Below are 17,094 nucleotides of genomic sequence, written 5' to 3'. Positions count from 1 at the left end.
TTGGCCAAAGTTTGATATGGTTTAATTTTCAACCAGTGTTCAGTGATACGTGCCCTGTATGTAGAGCCCCAAAACCGTCCTAGAAACTATACGTGAACATGGGAGTTATATGCCGGAGCCTGAATCGTGCATTTACATAGACTTTTTATTGGAAATGGCCTATAGTAAGAGTAAAGTAATGCCTGACCAGGCATTACTGAAAATGGTGTGAGTGAAGCTTAAGGTTAAAAAAACATTCTTGTTTTTGTTTATTTGTCCAGGCCAAGTATTTGATTATTTAGTAACATGTTCAGTTGTTATTCACCTTTTGGCCTATCCCTTCAGGGATTGCCCTTGCCAAAACACAACCCTGTATTTTATACCGGCTGGGGACCAGCACAGGAGGACGTGGACTTGGGCCCTTCTTATGGCTACATGGTTTGGCAGTAGCGCAAAGGGTCTTGCCCAAGGACCCACACTGGATGAAGCTCATTTTGGCCCCTGGGAATCAAACCCTGGTTTCTCGTGCACCTGTCCTACTTGCAGCAAGCCGAGCCATCCTGCTGTTTTCAATGTGCAGCAAGTAATGCTTTTCAAAGCTGTTATCCTAAACTTGAGAAGGGTGATAGAATTGTAAAGATTTGTATTTCCAATGAATCTGCGGCTTTAACTGCATAATTTAACATTACATATTTCATTTATCCAATTTTGCTGAATAAAAGGACAGTTGTCTTCTTTAAATAAAGCTATTTGTAGAGCTCACATGCTAAGACGAGACTTTTCTGGGAAGCTGTCTTCTGTCATGAGTTGTAGTGCTGAGGAGTGTTAGAAAAAACAAGTCCAGATGTGCTCCACATGTAACTAATCCTTATCTTCAAACAATTGACTCTAGCTATAGATTTTCTTTTAACTTCTTTAAAACACAATTTCCAAACAGCATTCTTTAAAAAAGACCTTTAATCAGGTCACTTTGATGGCTGCTTTTAAATGTTTGGAATGTCTGAATCAATCTGACTTCGACCCACACATAGTCTAAAGTAACAGTGGTGAATGTTTTATTTTGACTATCTTCCATGTAACCAGTTCCTTGTTTTCATACCCCCTCTCTGTCTTTGTGTTGGGTGACTTGAAAATGCTGGCTATGCAAGCTGCAGCACTGTTATTTGTTCCCAAGTACAGGCATGCCCAAATAGTTTGTTGCATAAGCCAATGTCCTCCTGAGGTGAGATCATAAACGATTTCTGTCTTTACAATGCCTCCTTCAGCAGAACAACACTGTGCTGTACCGGTGTTGGATTCATAACAGGTATAAGTATATTCGTTCTAAATAAAAAAAATAATAAAAAAGAAGAAGAGGTACATTTGCTTAAATGTAAGTGTAGTTTGCCTTGATATTTTACCCTTCACGAATAGTCTGCAGTTTATTTGACTTTAATGTGTTAGAAACTGATGCACTCTTTGGCCCATGTCTGTTTTTTTTTCCCTTTTCCCCATACAGCTCCATCTGTCCTGTTTTGGTGCTAGTTATTTATTTTTCCACATGATCAAACTAGCTTCATTAATAATAAATTCAGCCACATTGTGTGTCCAGAACCCCAATCTGCTTATTTTGCTGCTGATGGAATTTCACTAATGGTTTATACTTGCAAACAAAGTATGATCAAAACCTTGGTTATTCAAATTCACAAGAAATATAAATGTGTTTCTTTAGAGCAAGAAGCGCCTCAGGGATAAAAAATAAAAGAGACCAAATTTCTTACGTGCGCTGTATTTAAGATTTGTTTCCTTAATCTTTCTTCCATGCTTGTAGCAGGGCAAAGTTCCCAGGATGAGGACGGCTAAAAAGCTGACTTTTTGCCCTGGTAGTTAGTCTCTTGGTAGCTTGGAAAAAGTTTTGCCCTTTGGGTTATAAGTCATGTAAAATTGTTCGACCCACAAGTAAGAAGAATGTCTCCATTATGGATCTGACAGAATATAATGAAATATATTTCATTCGAGGGAACTAAAACTTCTAAAATTCTTCATGGGTTAAATGATGTGTGAGGCATTTTAGGGCATCTTAAATGACAAATCTTCCAATTTTTTATGTTGACTTGTAAACTTCTAAACTGTCTTGATCATGTTGGTTCAGTGGTTTCATTAAAAGGCTGAATGAACCTTTCATGGTTGGTTCTTTGAAAAAGGCTTTTGCAGGCTTTGCTTTGTAAATAAAAAAATGCAGCTAATTATTTACTGTTTTATATTTAATTAAAAGAAAAGTGTGGAAATATTGTTTTTAAAAGTGGTATAAGTTCATTCTGAAATAAAACCACTGTAGGGCTGGGAGATTAATCAATTTAATTAGTTAATTTGAATGTGTTGTTTTAGGTTATTTCTTTTTGGGGAAAATCGAGATTTTATTTTCTCAGCTCTCTGCTCTTTTTCGCTTTTGTTATTTTTTGTTATTGAATTTTGCAGCAAAGTGCAGATGTGAAAACAGCAGCAAGCAAAAGGCAGCTACTTCCACGAGGCTGAGAAAAGAAACACTAGCTCACGCGCCGCGAGAAGCTCTCCTCAACCTCCATAACTTCTGTTAGTTTCCTCAGTGTAGCTTCAGTTTAAGATGATAAAACAGTTGAACGTGTGACGACTTTTAACAGGATCCAGAAAGAACTGAAGGAAAAACCTGTTGGACTTAGAGCAGCAACAGAAGGTTTGCTAAAAAGTGTTGATTTGGAGACCACAGTGTTGTTAGATGCTGATGCTAAATGTAACGATGCTATCATGCTATGATGCTATGCTAATGAGCTGTTCCATGTGTCGCCTTCATTTGATCACAAACCGGTTTAAAGCCAGACTATATTTTCACGGAGCAGACTTTTACAATTAAAATATCTGTTTCGGTCATGATTGAGCTTTAAAAAGGTCTCTCCCGTCCACGTTTCAATATCTAAAATACAACTTTGGGCATCAACGGGTCCTCAGGAGACACAGTCGCATATAACGGGGTGTCATTAGCATAACTATGAACGTTTATGCCATGTCTCTTGATGCCATCACCAAGCGGAAGCATATAAAGGTTAAAAAGTTTAGGACCAAGGACTGGACCTTGTGGCACACCACATGTCAGTCTCTGCCTCCCAGATGACGAATCATTTACATGACAATAAAATCTCTTCCTGTGATTGAGTTAGGATTCAAACCAGCTAAGTACTGTTCCAGTGATTCCAACCATGTCATGCAGTATGTTTAAAATAAATTGAGTGGTCATCTGTGATGAATTCTGCGTCCGGGTCCAGCAATACTAAAACGGATGTTTTCTTTGTGTTAGTGTTGGAGCTGAGAGACCTGAGAGACCTATAACCTTGACCAGCGCCATCTCTGTGGAGTGATGGGGTCTGAAACCAGACTGAGATTTTTCTAAAATATTATTTGTATTAATAAAATCATTTCATTGAATAAAAACTAGTTTTTCTCAAATTTTGCTTAAAACGGGCAGTTTTGACACTGGTCGGTATTTGTCTAGATTTGAAGCATCCAAACTGCTCTTCTTTAGGGTAGACCCACCCTAAAACAGTCTTTAAGAACGTGGGGAAGATCCCAGGCTGAAGAGAGCGGTTAATGATGTTCAGGAGCTCCTCCTCACAGGATGAATACACTGACTTAAACGGTGAGGTAGGGATGGGATCCAGAGAACAGGTTTTAGTTTTAAGTTGGGAAATTACTTTCCTAAGCTTTGCAGCAACAATCAAGGCAAAACTGTAGTGTGTTTTTACAAACCAAAGAGAATGTAATGGAATGAACTGTTAGTGGTCATTGGGTGATATTAAATCCAATGTTATTCATCTTATCCGTGAAGTGGGCTGCAGACTTTTCTCATTTTGAACTGCTGAGAATAGAACATGGACTGGAAGAGATTGGACTAATTAATCAATCAATGGGGAAAAAATAATCATCTTTGGTTTAGAATAATTGTCTGCTATTAATTCTGAAAAGTATTCCTCAATGATTTGTGAACCTCACTGGTGTCCATGGATTACATGAAATCTTTTCACCTTTATCCACCTTTGTCATGGTAGGGAGAACACATCAAAGTAAGGGTGGGGTCATCTAAGATAGCACAAGGGTTAATGAAGTTGCTGTATTTTGTTTACATTTTCCTTGATCTGGTAATAAATTGTTATTTTTGTTTTGTTCCAGTTTTGTTCTGCACCCCTGGAGATTCTCTTAAGTCTTTTTGTTTCATCTGTTCTCCAAGGAGGAGGTGCTTTAGTTTTAACTGTTTTTTGTTTTTAAAGGAGCGACCTTCTCTAATGTTGATATGTTTGTTATTGAAAATTTGGAAAGATAAATCAACAGATGAACTTGAATTTGATTGGTTGTTTTCCAGATGTGAAGTGAAGTTTTTTAGCCACTTCAGGGGGTAGACAACGCCTTCTGTTTTCTTTGGAAGTTTCTGTCTGACAAAACCTTTGACAGCAAAAAACACACACAAGTGATCTGAGATGCCAACATCCACAACAGAGATCACAGGGGCCATCAGGCCACGAGTGATTAAAAGATCCAGAGTATGACCCGTGTTGTGAGTGGGAGCACTGACATGCTGAGAAAAATGTTGCTAAAATGTTTAAAAACTGTTGGACATGTGAGTCCGAAGGATCGTCCACATGTAGGTTAAAATCGCCCAAACTAATGATTCTACTAAAATCTATGTGAATAATTGAAAGCAGGTCTGCAAAGTCAGAATTAAAGATGAGTTACACTTTACAGTCTGTACACTATCAAACACAACACAGTGGGATTATTAAAAACAATGGCCTGATATTCAAAAGATGTTCATTAGACACTTTGTCTTTACAACCAATAAAAGCAGACAAGATTGCAGCAGTTTCCCTCACCCCGTCCTTGCTTTCTGTCTTTGTTTGTAAAGCAAAAAAGGGGTGGAGTCTCTTCAGACAGTGAACTAGTGGAACCACAATTCCAAGTCTCTGTTAAAAACAGGCCATTTAGGTTATGATCCAAAATAAAGTTGTGGATAAGAAATTATTTGTTTGAAAGTGAGCGTACATTTAAAAGTGCCAGATTCAGTTAAGACCTATTGCTATTGTTTTCAGGTTCATGGGGGGGGGGGGGGGGGGGGGGTTAATGAGTTTTGAATATGTACTGGTTTTAAGTTTTTATATTTCCTGTTAACAGTTTTGACGTGAATACTGAATCAGTTTGATAAACCGTAATTGATTGTATGGGACACGTAGTAGCTGTTATTGAGGGTTTTGTAGAAAACTCATTTAAGGGGCGTTAGGGGGGGACAGAGGTTCAGGTTCTGGAGAAGTTAGGGGTTTTATTCAAATGCAAAATATTAACTCTACAAATTACAAAATTTTAACTCTACAAATAAATTCTAATGTTTTTAAGTTTTACAGAACAAATACAATTTTGTCAACATTTTCACAATAAGCTAGGAACTAAAAGCAAATTCTGAGAATTTCTTCTGGTAGTTTAGACTGTTGCTGCTGTGCAGGTCTTACCTTTGTTGTTTTTGCTGGAGAATCCTTGTTTATTTCAGTCTGAGATTGAACCTGCTTGGTGGTACTGCTTTAGGTGATTAAAAAAAAGGTTCGTGGTATTTTCAGTTTTAGAAGGAACATACCTTCTGCACAATTTCTGCACCTTCTGCACATGTTACTCTGTTTTTTGTCGAATTTGAAATAATTGTTATACCTCCTCACAGGGGCCGAAATGTAATTTTTATCTACTGACCAGCATATTTTTTAATGGCCAAATTATAACAGTATTTTAAACAGAAATGACCTCTGCCATCGGAATGTTTCTAAGAAAATGAAATGGCATAAAAGTAGATTATAAATGGTATGATGTAACTATAGAACCAAATTCAAATATTCTGAGAAAACAGGGACAGATTTACAATAAATTTCATAATTCTGCTTCCAGGTGATTACATTTTATATTAAATCATAAAAAACATTCTGAAAACAGTTTAATGTTTTGGATTATTGGTATTATGTATCATTGACATTAAAGCTGCAGCTGTCATGTGGGAAGGGGGCGGGAGGATTCAGCACATCTGACAACAGGTCACAGTTTTTGGTGTAACACCGACTCTGTAATGCTATAAAGACACTGCTGAAACAAAGTGGATTCAATTCTGTTATTTATAAAATACTGTTTTTATTACTGTCCTATGAATTGATTTTGTTTCACCATGTCTTAAAGTCTGGTCCGTAAAAATGCTATCAGACTTTAAACCGGTCCATGTTTAACATTTAGGTGATGGATGGAACAGCTCGTTCGCAAAGCATCATAGCATTAGTATCTAACAACAGCAGTTTTATTAAACTGTCTGTTGCTGCTTTAAGTGAAGCAGCTTTATGACTGGATACTGTTCAAGTCGCTGCATGTTCCGCAGTTTCATCACTAGAAACTGAACGCTGCACAGGTAAGGTGACCGCGGGGTTAGTGTGTCTGGCATGTGTTTGTTTACCTCACGTGCAGACTGTAGGGGAGAGGACAAAAGAAATTCACCAAAAGGAGAGCTAACTAACATGAATAAGTTTACACAAATGTTTACTAGCTGTGTGGCGACTAACCTAACTTTTACTCGCCAAAGAGGAGAAAATGTTCGCAACTGGCGAATATTAATTTCGGACCACTCACGATAGACTCATTCTTCTATCGAGAAAAAGTTATGATTCGCGATATACTTAATTACCCTTTTAGCTGCCAGACTCACTTTCAACTCGAGGTGTTTAATGTTTTTCTCACTGTTCCCTTATTTTGAAATGAAAATCTGCTCCTAATCAATGTAGATTGCTATTTAACATATGTCCCTAAAAATAGGATTCATTTGTAAAAAAGGATTCCTTTAAATCTCCTGATTGTAATACAGTAGGACAAATATTAAAATGCACTTAGACCAATAAATGAAAGCTGTTGCTTCTCCCTTCATTCAAATTTGGTGAATTGGATGTTATTATTCTTTTCTCCACCAGGGAGCGTGTGTGTTTCAATCCTTACTGTCAGACAAAAGTGATCTACCCAGAGACAGCAAGTAGCAATTGCTCCTTATGCATGCCAAAAACTGAGTGACCGTTTTCTCCACATACCTGACCTGGAACATCAGCAGGCACTCAAAGATAACCAAGAGGGATGTGCTCTAGTATTTATTTACCTGTTCTGTAGTGACAGATTGACTACAAGCACTCTTCTCCACTTTGCTTTTTTCAAATACTCCCTGTTTTTCCCTGCTCCTCCCTTTTTCCCCCCATCTCAAGGGGTTTTCAGTTACACTCTACATGCCCAGACGGTTGCTCACAGTTCAGGTCTACTGTCACAGTTCACAGGGGGTGTGTGTCGAGGTGGGGGGTGCAAAACAGCAAATGCTGGTATCAGAAACACCCCTCTGATATTTAACCCTCCTGTTATGTTACGGGTCAAATCGACCCGTTTTAAAGTTTGAACATCTAGCAAAATTAGTTAAAAGTATTTTTTTCAGCATGAAACCTCTTCTGCTTGCCTTAATTAGTGTAATCAACATATGTTATAAATTTGGTTCATCTCACATATTTGCAAACCCCCCCTGCATGTTTAGATCACATAGATACTGTTCGGGTCAATTTGACCCGGCAGTCAAACTGGAGGTACAAGGATGTCTCATTATAAGTAGTATTGCTTTCTTTGCAGCTATGAGACATATTTCACCCCAATCACACATATAGACACACACACACGCACACACAAACACACACAGACACACACACACAGGTGCCTAGGTATTATGACTTTTGATAGGAACCATTTATGTTCTCACGGGAAAACTCAACCCACATTCAGTGGACACTCAACGGGAGGGGCTAAAAATTTAAAAGATTCTCTGCATGGGATTCTTACAACATTACACTCTGCCAGGCAGACAAAATGAGCAACCAAAGCAGAACAATGACAGTCCAGGAGGCTCTGGAAGTCATCACTGATCATGATCAGAAGACTATCTTGAGCTAAATTGTGATTCTAATGATTCTGATTTTGAACCAGATGAGGGAATTGCTATTCCTGTTCCTCCAAGCAAGACATTTATGTCAAACAATGGTGGAATATATTGGTCGTCATCCCCAAATATGCGTCAGAAAAACCTGTCTGCAGAAAAAATAATAAAGACAGTGCCAGGGCCCACTAGGATGGCAGTGACTCATGTGACCATGTCAATTCAATTCAATTGAATTTTTTTTTTGCATAGCCCAAATTCACAACAACAGTCGTCTCGATGGGCTTCGCATAGGTAATTGAAAAAGTAAAACATAAAATACGAGGGATCATGAATACATAGAATTCAATAGGAAAATACTAAACTGACTAAACTAAACGGTCATCCCTGCCCTTAGACCCTTCTTTGCAGTAAGGAAAAACACATAATAAAAAAAACGGATTCCGGAAAAAAACAAAAAACCTCATTGGTGTCCACATGAAGGAGGGATCCTCCCCCAGGACTGACAGGCGATTACCAGAACTCATAGAGAAGAATTAACTTATCTAACTCTACAACTACATATTTAAAGTCCAGCAGACGAGCTTCATCCAGATGGAGTTGGGGGGACGGCCGGGGGTGCGGAGTCGAGCCGGAGACAGGATCCAGGTCAAGACCAGCATGACCTGTGCGAAATGTTCAAAATTAATTTGCACAAAGCAAAGTGTGATGACTGGTCACTCTTGTGCTGTGTCGATGTACAGACACACACACAACTTCATATTGCAATTGCTTGTCTGTTGTTTTGTGATTTAGTTTTTTTCTGGTTCACAGTGCATGTATGTAAAACAAAATTTCAAGATTGTTTCAATGTTATGTAAAATTATTGTATTTTATATGGTAGTCTTTCAAAAGTATTACAGTAGTGAAAAATTTGAAAAAAGTTTGAACATGTAGATTTTTAATAAAAAAGAGTGAATTATCTAATAATTGAACCACTTCGTGTTAGAGGTCAGGAATACCATTTCACTAAGTTTTGATGGAATAATTAGTAATGAAGTTAGTAATGAAATATTCACACTGCTTGTTAGGATTTTTTGGGTTTCAGACATCTTTTCATTAATAAAACCTTCACCTGGTCAAATTGACCCGGGAACATCATCTCTGTTCCTCACAAACGAACATAACAGGAGGGTTAATAGTTGACAGAGAAATGTAGAAAGAAAAATTCAGCATTTGGTTTGGAGCAATGGAAATTTGCTAAAGTGAACAAGAATACATTGTCTAGTTGACACAGTATATTTTCCATAAGTATTCACTGATGATCGAGTAACCTATACTGTATCTAATTCTAAATGCATATGTTTTGTGTTGCTCTTGATATTTTGTTATTTATTATTAGGGTCTTAATCATTTGTGGCAGTTTATCTTATATGAGCTTGTTTCTTAGGTTCTTGTCAACATTGATTTTAGGGTTGGGCGATGTCCCCTTAAATTGGCCGTTGACGATGTTTGCTGTCAACCATCGGGATGGACGATGACATCGTCGGGGGGGGGGGGGGGGGGTATTTTTACATTTTTCGTTCTTATATAACTATTCGTTTTTTTGCTTTTTTCATTTTATTTCCCAACTAATGACTAATCCGCGATGATCCAGTATAAACTGACGGAAGTGACTTTAACAAAAAAAGTAACAAACAAAATAGAAAAGAAGTAGTCCGCTCCCGCACTTCACTAGTGAAGTGGACCGGCGGAGCGCGGACTTACAGCTTTGTGTTTGATGGGAAGGGGGGGGGGGGGGGGGGTACATGAGTGATATGTGTGGGAGATTTAAGACTGCGATCCGTCCCGCAGCTCTAGGGGTACATGCAACCGAACTCAGAACCGGGTCTAAAAGTGTGTGTCTGAGCACAGCTCGGATCGTCAGCACACACAGCGGTTTGAGCTTCAAAGCAGAAATGTCGCTCAGTCCTTAGAAAACATTCAAACAATCACGCGGATTTGTGTTTCCAGTCGTGTCCCGACTAAATAAAGGCTGATGTTATTCTTACATGTTTACGTGCAGCCAGCAAGCAGCACCACCCAAAGCTAATGTTGTTAGCCCGTGTTCGCATACTGCTAATCCTGGCTTCGTTCAGAAAAAGCACTGACCACACAGATTAAAATTCAAATGATGAGCGAACAGGTGTTTCATAATAACCGTAACATTATTAAAGGCACGTTTAGGAGATCGTCTCGTATATTACCGAGCTGACATGTCAATGTATATAGCCGCTCGGCGCTGTTTAACATTGTTTTGTATTGAATTGTTACATTCAATAAAGTTTTGAAAAAAAAAAGCCGCTCGGCGGAATTTATATCCTTCCGGTTTTCAAACCCTACTGCGCATGTGCGAATGATTTATTCCGACGGAAAGTGTGACCTTAGTGAACGTTTTTATATTCTGAAAACATTTTTCTGGGCCCATGTACACGGTTGGATTCTAATCCGACCATTGATCCCATCAAGATATTTTGTACATGTAACCGCGGCTTATGGTGTCGACGCGCAACGTGGCGGGGGCGTGGCATCACGATGGTGGTCTCTCCATCGAGATGTCAGTCACCCATCACGATGGACGATGATATCGTCCATCGGCACAACCCTAATTGATTTGTAATACCTTGCTTCATATCCTTGCAAAATCATTGAGGTCCTATAATCATAGGACCTCATTTAATGGAATGCTATATACAGGGTTTTTATTTAGGCCTTATCACTACCGGAACCATTGAACCAAAGATGCACATGAATGGAGGCTGTCTGAAGTAAAATTACCAAAAAGATCTAAAAAAAGCATTAAATTCTACATGAACGACGAACAATTAAACAGTGTTGCCCCTTTCTTGGTTCAAAACAGCGAATTATCCAAGAGGTCAAACAGAGAAGCAGGACATGTGCTGTAAGGAAATGAAGGGTCAACTGGGGTCAGTCACCATGTCCAATAACAGAGACGAGTATCACATCCATAGTTGAATTCTAAGGAGAATTACACTGTTGACAAAACTAAACAAAATACCGATTTCATTACTAAAAAAAAACATTTAAAGTTTCTGCAGAACCAGAATGACTGTTGGTCTTTACCTCAGGATCCACACCAGTCAGAGAATGTGGAAACCCTGATGGTCTGAAGCCACTTTACAGCTTCAGGACTTGAACAACTGCAAGTAAGGAAACCACAAAAATGGCACTGCACCAGAAAATCCTAGGATTGTTCAGCCATCACTGCCTCAAACACTTAGGTTATGCATTATGACCTACTGATGCCTCCAAATAAAACAATCCATGTTTTCATAGAGGCCTAGACGAGATTTGGACCTAACATAAAAGATGCTGTAGCATGAACTTTTAACAGACTGTTTATGGTGAAACAAACCCTCAATTGTGGCAGATTTACAACACTTCTAGGAAGGGTGGAACAAAGTTCTTCCACAGCCATGTGAAACACTCATGAGTTTTCCCAAAGTCTTGCAGCAAGGGTTGTTTGAATGCATTTCTTTGTTGCTTGTAGGAGGGCAGAACCAGTAATTGGTTCAATACTGCATGCAGGGCCAGGGAGGCTTTTTTCGTTCAAAATAAATCATGAATTAAAAGAATATGTATTTACTTGAGTTTTTGTGTTACATTAACACTAGCCGCGGTTACATGCGCAAAATATCTTGATTGGATCAATGGTCGGATTAAAATCCAACCGTGTACATGGCATCAGAAAAACTTTTTCCGGTTAGAACGAACGTTCACATGGTCACACTTTCGGTCGGAATAAATCATTTGGGCATGCTCAGTAGTGTTGAAAGTACAGGAAGAAGAAATGAGTCATGTTGTAAACAAACTGAGTTGCCATATACATTTATTCAGCAGCTCGGTGATCTACGAGATGATCTTATAAACGTGCTTTTATTACTGTTATGAATGTTATGAAGCGCCTGTTCGCTCATAATTGTATTTTTAGTTCGTGTGGTCAGTGCTTTTTCTGTTGAACGGAGCTGGAAGAACCGTTAGGAGAAGGCTAACACGCGCTAACAACATTTAGCCTTTGAACATAAAATCCATGCGGGAAATGCCACAATCTGCATCTTGGCTGCACGTAAATATGTGGGAATAACATCTGCCTTTATTTTGTCGGGACACGACTGGAAACACAAATCCATGGGATTGTTTAAACAGTTTCTAAGGACTGAGCGGCATTTCTGCTTTGAAAAGCTCACACACCGCCCCAAAGCCACTGTGTGAACTTGAAGTCCGGCAGCCGCTGACCCAGAGCCGCATGACGGATCCCAGTGCGAAGTCTCAGTCCCACACGTAACAAAACAACAAAACGCACACGTAACAAAGCATCTTCCCCTCCCCTCATACACAAAGTTATAATTCTGTTCTGCTCTGCTCAGAGACGCCATTCGCTCGGTCCACCGGCACCCGACCCCGGACGAGCAGGGTCCAGACGTCACGAGGCACGAAGCACCCCCCTCGTGAGGGGTGTAAGATAGGGGAGAGGCGAAGAGCCAGTGGGGCGAGAGCGGAGCGGTGCTTCGCACCGGGCGTCCGCAGAGCAGCTGGTCGGTCCTGTTTTAGCTCCAAAGCTTTCTCTGGAGCGAAACACGATCTATGCATGACGTTAAACCAGAGCAGTAGTGACACACGATCGGAATGAACCGTTAACATGCAACACGATTGGATCAGCAATCGGCATAACCCACCTATCTCGATCGGAAATAAAAAAAATTTCTCCTTGGTTGTATTCATTCATTCTAAGCAAGCCATGCCTCCCTTCTTGTAAAAAGAAGATCTTACAAGTGCAGTTTGTAAAACCTGCTATCACTTAGGGGTCAAACTAGATGTCATTAAGCTTACACTTAAACAGTTTTGGGTGAGATTGATAGTCCCTCCGTTTTTATTAACACATAAATGAAACAATCACAGTGGGTCAGTGTTTAGCACTGTTTGACCAAAGATGTTGCAATAAATACTAAATTTAAGATACAAATTATGTTTTACAACAATCAGCATGCTGAAAAAATAGACCCACAATGGATTGTTAGTGCCTGAGTGTGGCTGGCTGCCTCTGAACCGTGCTGCAGCACTTTTTGGGGACATCTTTTCAGGGGACCTGCTTTGACTGATTATAATGGTTAATGATTAAAGCAACGCTGCTATAAGTTTATGCTGCTGTGCAACTGGAGTAAAAACATGGTCATTGGGAACTTTTTTTTTTTTTTAAATTATTTTTTTTAAAATGTATTTCTTTACAAAAAACAATCTGAACATTTTGGACAAAAAAGTTGGCAATCTTACTTTTAATCCACTTTCATCGTCTGAGGCTACATACATTCTGTTTATTAGACTCTGGTAGCTACCCTGCTCCCTCTGAATGTAGCATTTGCTAATGAAATCCCACACATACACCTATGAGTATCTGGACCCTAGCCAATCAGAGGTGGGGTTGCTAAGATGTGTACCACTGATAAATGAGGTTCGGTCGGCAACCAATTTCGTTTCGCTCTAACGCCCTGGGACATTTTTTTAATTCATCACGAAAAAAGTGCAATTAATCAACTTTTCCTAAAGCCTTTACACATTACTTATAAAATCTTTGAGGCTGGGGTTTCATGATGCACCGTCTGATTGCACATGACTCCAATGATCACTGTCATCCACATACTTATAACTTGAAACCGCATAAGCGTTTGCAGTTTGCCGTACACAGCTATTGCCTAACACATTAACGTGTGAGTTTATGTGTAGTTTTGGCTTCAGTCAGTTGTCAGATGACTGGTTAGATATTTTCTGCTGATGAGTTCATCTGTGAGGACATTAGAGACCCATTAGTCTGGCCAGGGGCTGAGAGAGGAGGAAACTAGGGTGTTGGAAAAGAATTTCAGCCTGTAAACTGCTGGCAAATTTGAAGCAAGGATGTCTGGAATCTGAGTGAAAGTATTACCACACACCCAGAATAATCTTTGCAGACAGGTATCTTATCCTACCTCATCTTCTGTCAGGGGATGCTATGTCCTGAGTGACACAAAGTTAAAATAGAAGGTTACGGTAATGCAAAGGTTTTACTAGCACAGTAAAAGTTTAATAATATAACTCCATTTGGGTGACAGCATGTGTCATATTTTAAGAGTTCATTTTTATTTGTTAACTATTTATTAAATATTGAAATTTTAAATGTGCTATATTTTTTAGATAAAAAACTGTTAGTATTGGTTTCAAAGAATTAAATAACTTTCCACATACTCAGCTTAAAAAATAGTTGGCAGCTTGAGTTTTCTGCATGTTTATGACTTGAATTAACCTGCAGTGACCTTTTTGACTCTGAAGTTGGTGTAAAAATGACACTACAGTGAAAACTTTATACAGTTTTTTTAAAAGCGTTTTTTCAGCTTGCCAGATAACAATAGCTTCTATCCATACTTCTACTGTGTACTGCTTTTGGAGTTTGGGTTGTAGATACAATAGTCTTACCAAATAAGGGTGACTTTCTTGCCCCCAAAAACCCCCCAGAATTGGTTTCTTTTAAATTTGAAGGAGTAACTATTCTTCCTTGAGATTTTTCTGGATGGTTGATCTTTGTCTCCTTTTTTAAAGTCAACCTTACGAGTAAAGCTTTAAGTTGTATCTGTTTTTCTAAAACCTGCCATCTGACTTGAGGCCGTGGGCCCCATCATCTGATCTTACTAAATTACAGCATCAGACCCCTATTAGACCGCTGAGTGTTTTGGGAAGGTCAACAGCTGCTCTTTGTTTTAGTTGTGGGGTTTGTACTCTGATCCATTACACTTCTTTTAGTTTGTGGTCTGTTGTACTTTCTGAAGTTTGCTCTGCAAACTTAAAGGAATAATCTAGCTTGACCTGTAATATGGTGACAGATACCATTATTTGATCAGTAGAAGTTTCACCAAAGTTTACTAATACAGTATAGATTTGACGTTGATCAAACATGTTGGTGTTGTGGTGTACTAATCATCATCTGCCTGCACTAACTCAGGTAATAAATTGAGGAGGGGACACATGCTGTGTAACAGAAGGACCTGATCCTCCATTGTCTGTAATGAAGACTCACATTCATCATTAGGACATGGTGCACCTGTTGAGCCTGCTGAGCTAAATCACACCCCACTGCTGGGATAATAATACTCAGCCATCCAACTTGTTATTTACCATTTTTATTAATGTGTGTCCCACTCTAAAACGGTTATCAGATTAAAGATTTTTGTCAAAATACATTTTTCCTCATTTTGTTAAATGAAAAACACATGTTTAAAGGGCTTATATAATGCAATACCATCTTTTTTGAGCTTTTAGGTGTATTTTAATATTAATTCTTCACAAAAAAACAATGCCAAAGCGGTATTTTGATCCATTCAAGTATTTCTGAGTATTTCTTTTAAAACCTGCACTCTGAGAACAAGCCCCTCCCAATCCACGAAAAAATGAGCAGGTTCTCTCATTGTGATGTCACATTGTGAGGAACAGCCCCTTCCAGGAAGAGTCTGCACTCCTGGCACCGCCCCCAGGCTAACACACACACCCACTTCCTCAGCGGAGAGGGCACAATATCCACATCCATCTTTGCAAAAGTTTTGATTTGTTTGGTTTCATAAAACTTTTGTTCTTTAATTTGCCATGGGTAATATAATATCATTTAGTTTACTCTGAAATATTTAAGAATAGCATGGTATAGGCCCTTTAAAGTAAAACGAGTTGCAAAGTGTCCTGTAGACAGTTTACTTTAGCAAGACTTTGTCTTACAGTCTAACCTGGACCTACTGGGATTTTCATAAATTTAATAAAAAGTGTTTTCAAAAGTAGGACAAGATCAAGCTTTCCAGCAGCTTTTGCATCTGCTAGCACCAACTGGAAGGTCAGCAGTTAACCTAAAAGTTAATTCAACTGTACAACTAACCCGTTCCTAAAGTTACTTCTCTAAACAGCAATAATTTACCTCTTGGTTTATGGTGAAAAGTTAAGCCCACCTTCTATGTGCTTAGTTTAGATTTCCTCTTCTCATTTAACAGTTAAGCTCTGTATTGTTGTTTGTGGTTTTCTACCTTTTAGACACTCAAGGGGAAATGGATTCTTTTCAGATGTTTTTTTGTGTGTGGTCATATCTGGAGGCCATCAAACTTCCAATGGCATATAAAATAAACCTCTAAGCAGTACTGGATACAGTTATCTATGATATAACTTCATCTAAAGTTGGATTTTTTAGACCTTTTAACCCAAATGATGTTGATTTAAAGAATTTTTGTTCAAAGGTTAAAAAAAACACTGACGACTCCAGCTTGTCAGACATACTTTTGTAAAGTACTCAAACAGAATTGATAAGAAAGCCTAAGATACACAAACCTTGTAAAAGACAAATGGGATGGCAGGAGGCCATTTTGGCATCTTTGTTTCTATGCAAGGGAGAGCAACTTTTGTAAATGGACACCTGTTTCTTCATATGGCATGTCATGTGGAAGAGTTATTCTGCATGTTTGTGAATATCAGTGTTACTCTGTAAACGCCAGTCTGGCAGGGCCAGTAACTAGAGCTCACAAGGAGCTGATGCAGTCTGTAAATTACACGGGTCCTCCATACTCTTACTCCTTTTCTGGGACTGCTGTCACTGTGCATTTTTGCTTGATGCTTTTTACTTCTTAAAAGTGGGAAAGACTCTGCATGATACATTTGCCATTTGGTGAAAGCGTTACATGGAGGTCGAACATCACGTCGCGTAATTATTGAACATTTCTGCTGCATTGCAATAGGATAGTCAACCACTTCTGTTGGGTTAATGTGGGCTTATAGGTCTATAGTGTCCCCTCGGAGCTCGAGCCCACATCATTTCAAATCCGTAAACCATAACTGCCCTCCCCCAACACAGACATTAATATTTTCACTTGGCGGCAAGCAGTGAGTGTAGTGTGGGGGTGGGCAGAGTAAGCAAGGTCTCTTTGGCTGATGCTTTTTCATGCTTGCGGTGGTGAAAGATACTAAAGCCATTACTCATTGGACTGGAATGTCCAGAATGTATTCTTAGCCCCTGTCTTCCTATCAGTCACTACAGAAAGGTTGGAGGGTCAAAAAATAAAGAGGTAACCAGTCTGCAGGGCTGTCTGCACTGCTGCTGT

The 17,094-nt window shown here is 39.1% G+C and overlaps 1 protein-coding gene across 1 annotated transcript in view; it reads left to right on the top strand.

Moving 5' to 3' along the window:
* The window catches only part of uaca (uveal autoantigen with coiled-coil domains and ankyrin repeats), a 56,379-nt gene that overhangs the window by 17,673 nt on the left and 21,612 nt on the right, over positions 1–17,094 (top strand). The window lies entirely within an intron of this gene.

Source organism: Oryzias latipes, chromosome 3 (genome assembly GCF_002234675.1).
Source record: "Oryzias latipes chromosome 3, ASM223467v1".
In the NCBI taxonomy this organism is placed as follows: Eukaryota; Metazoa; Chordata; class Actinopteri; order Beloniformes; family Adrianichthyidae; genus Oryzias; species Oryzias latipes.
This window is presented reverse-complemented; position numbering and strand designations above follow the sequence as displayed.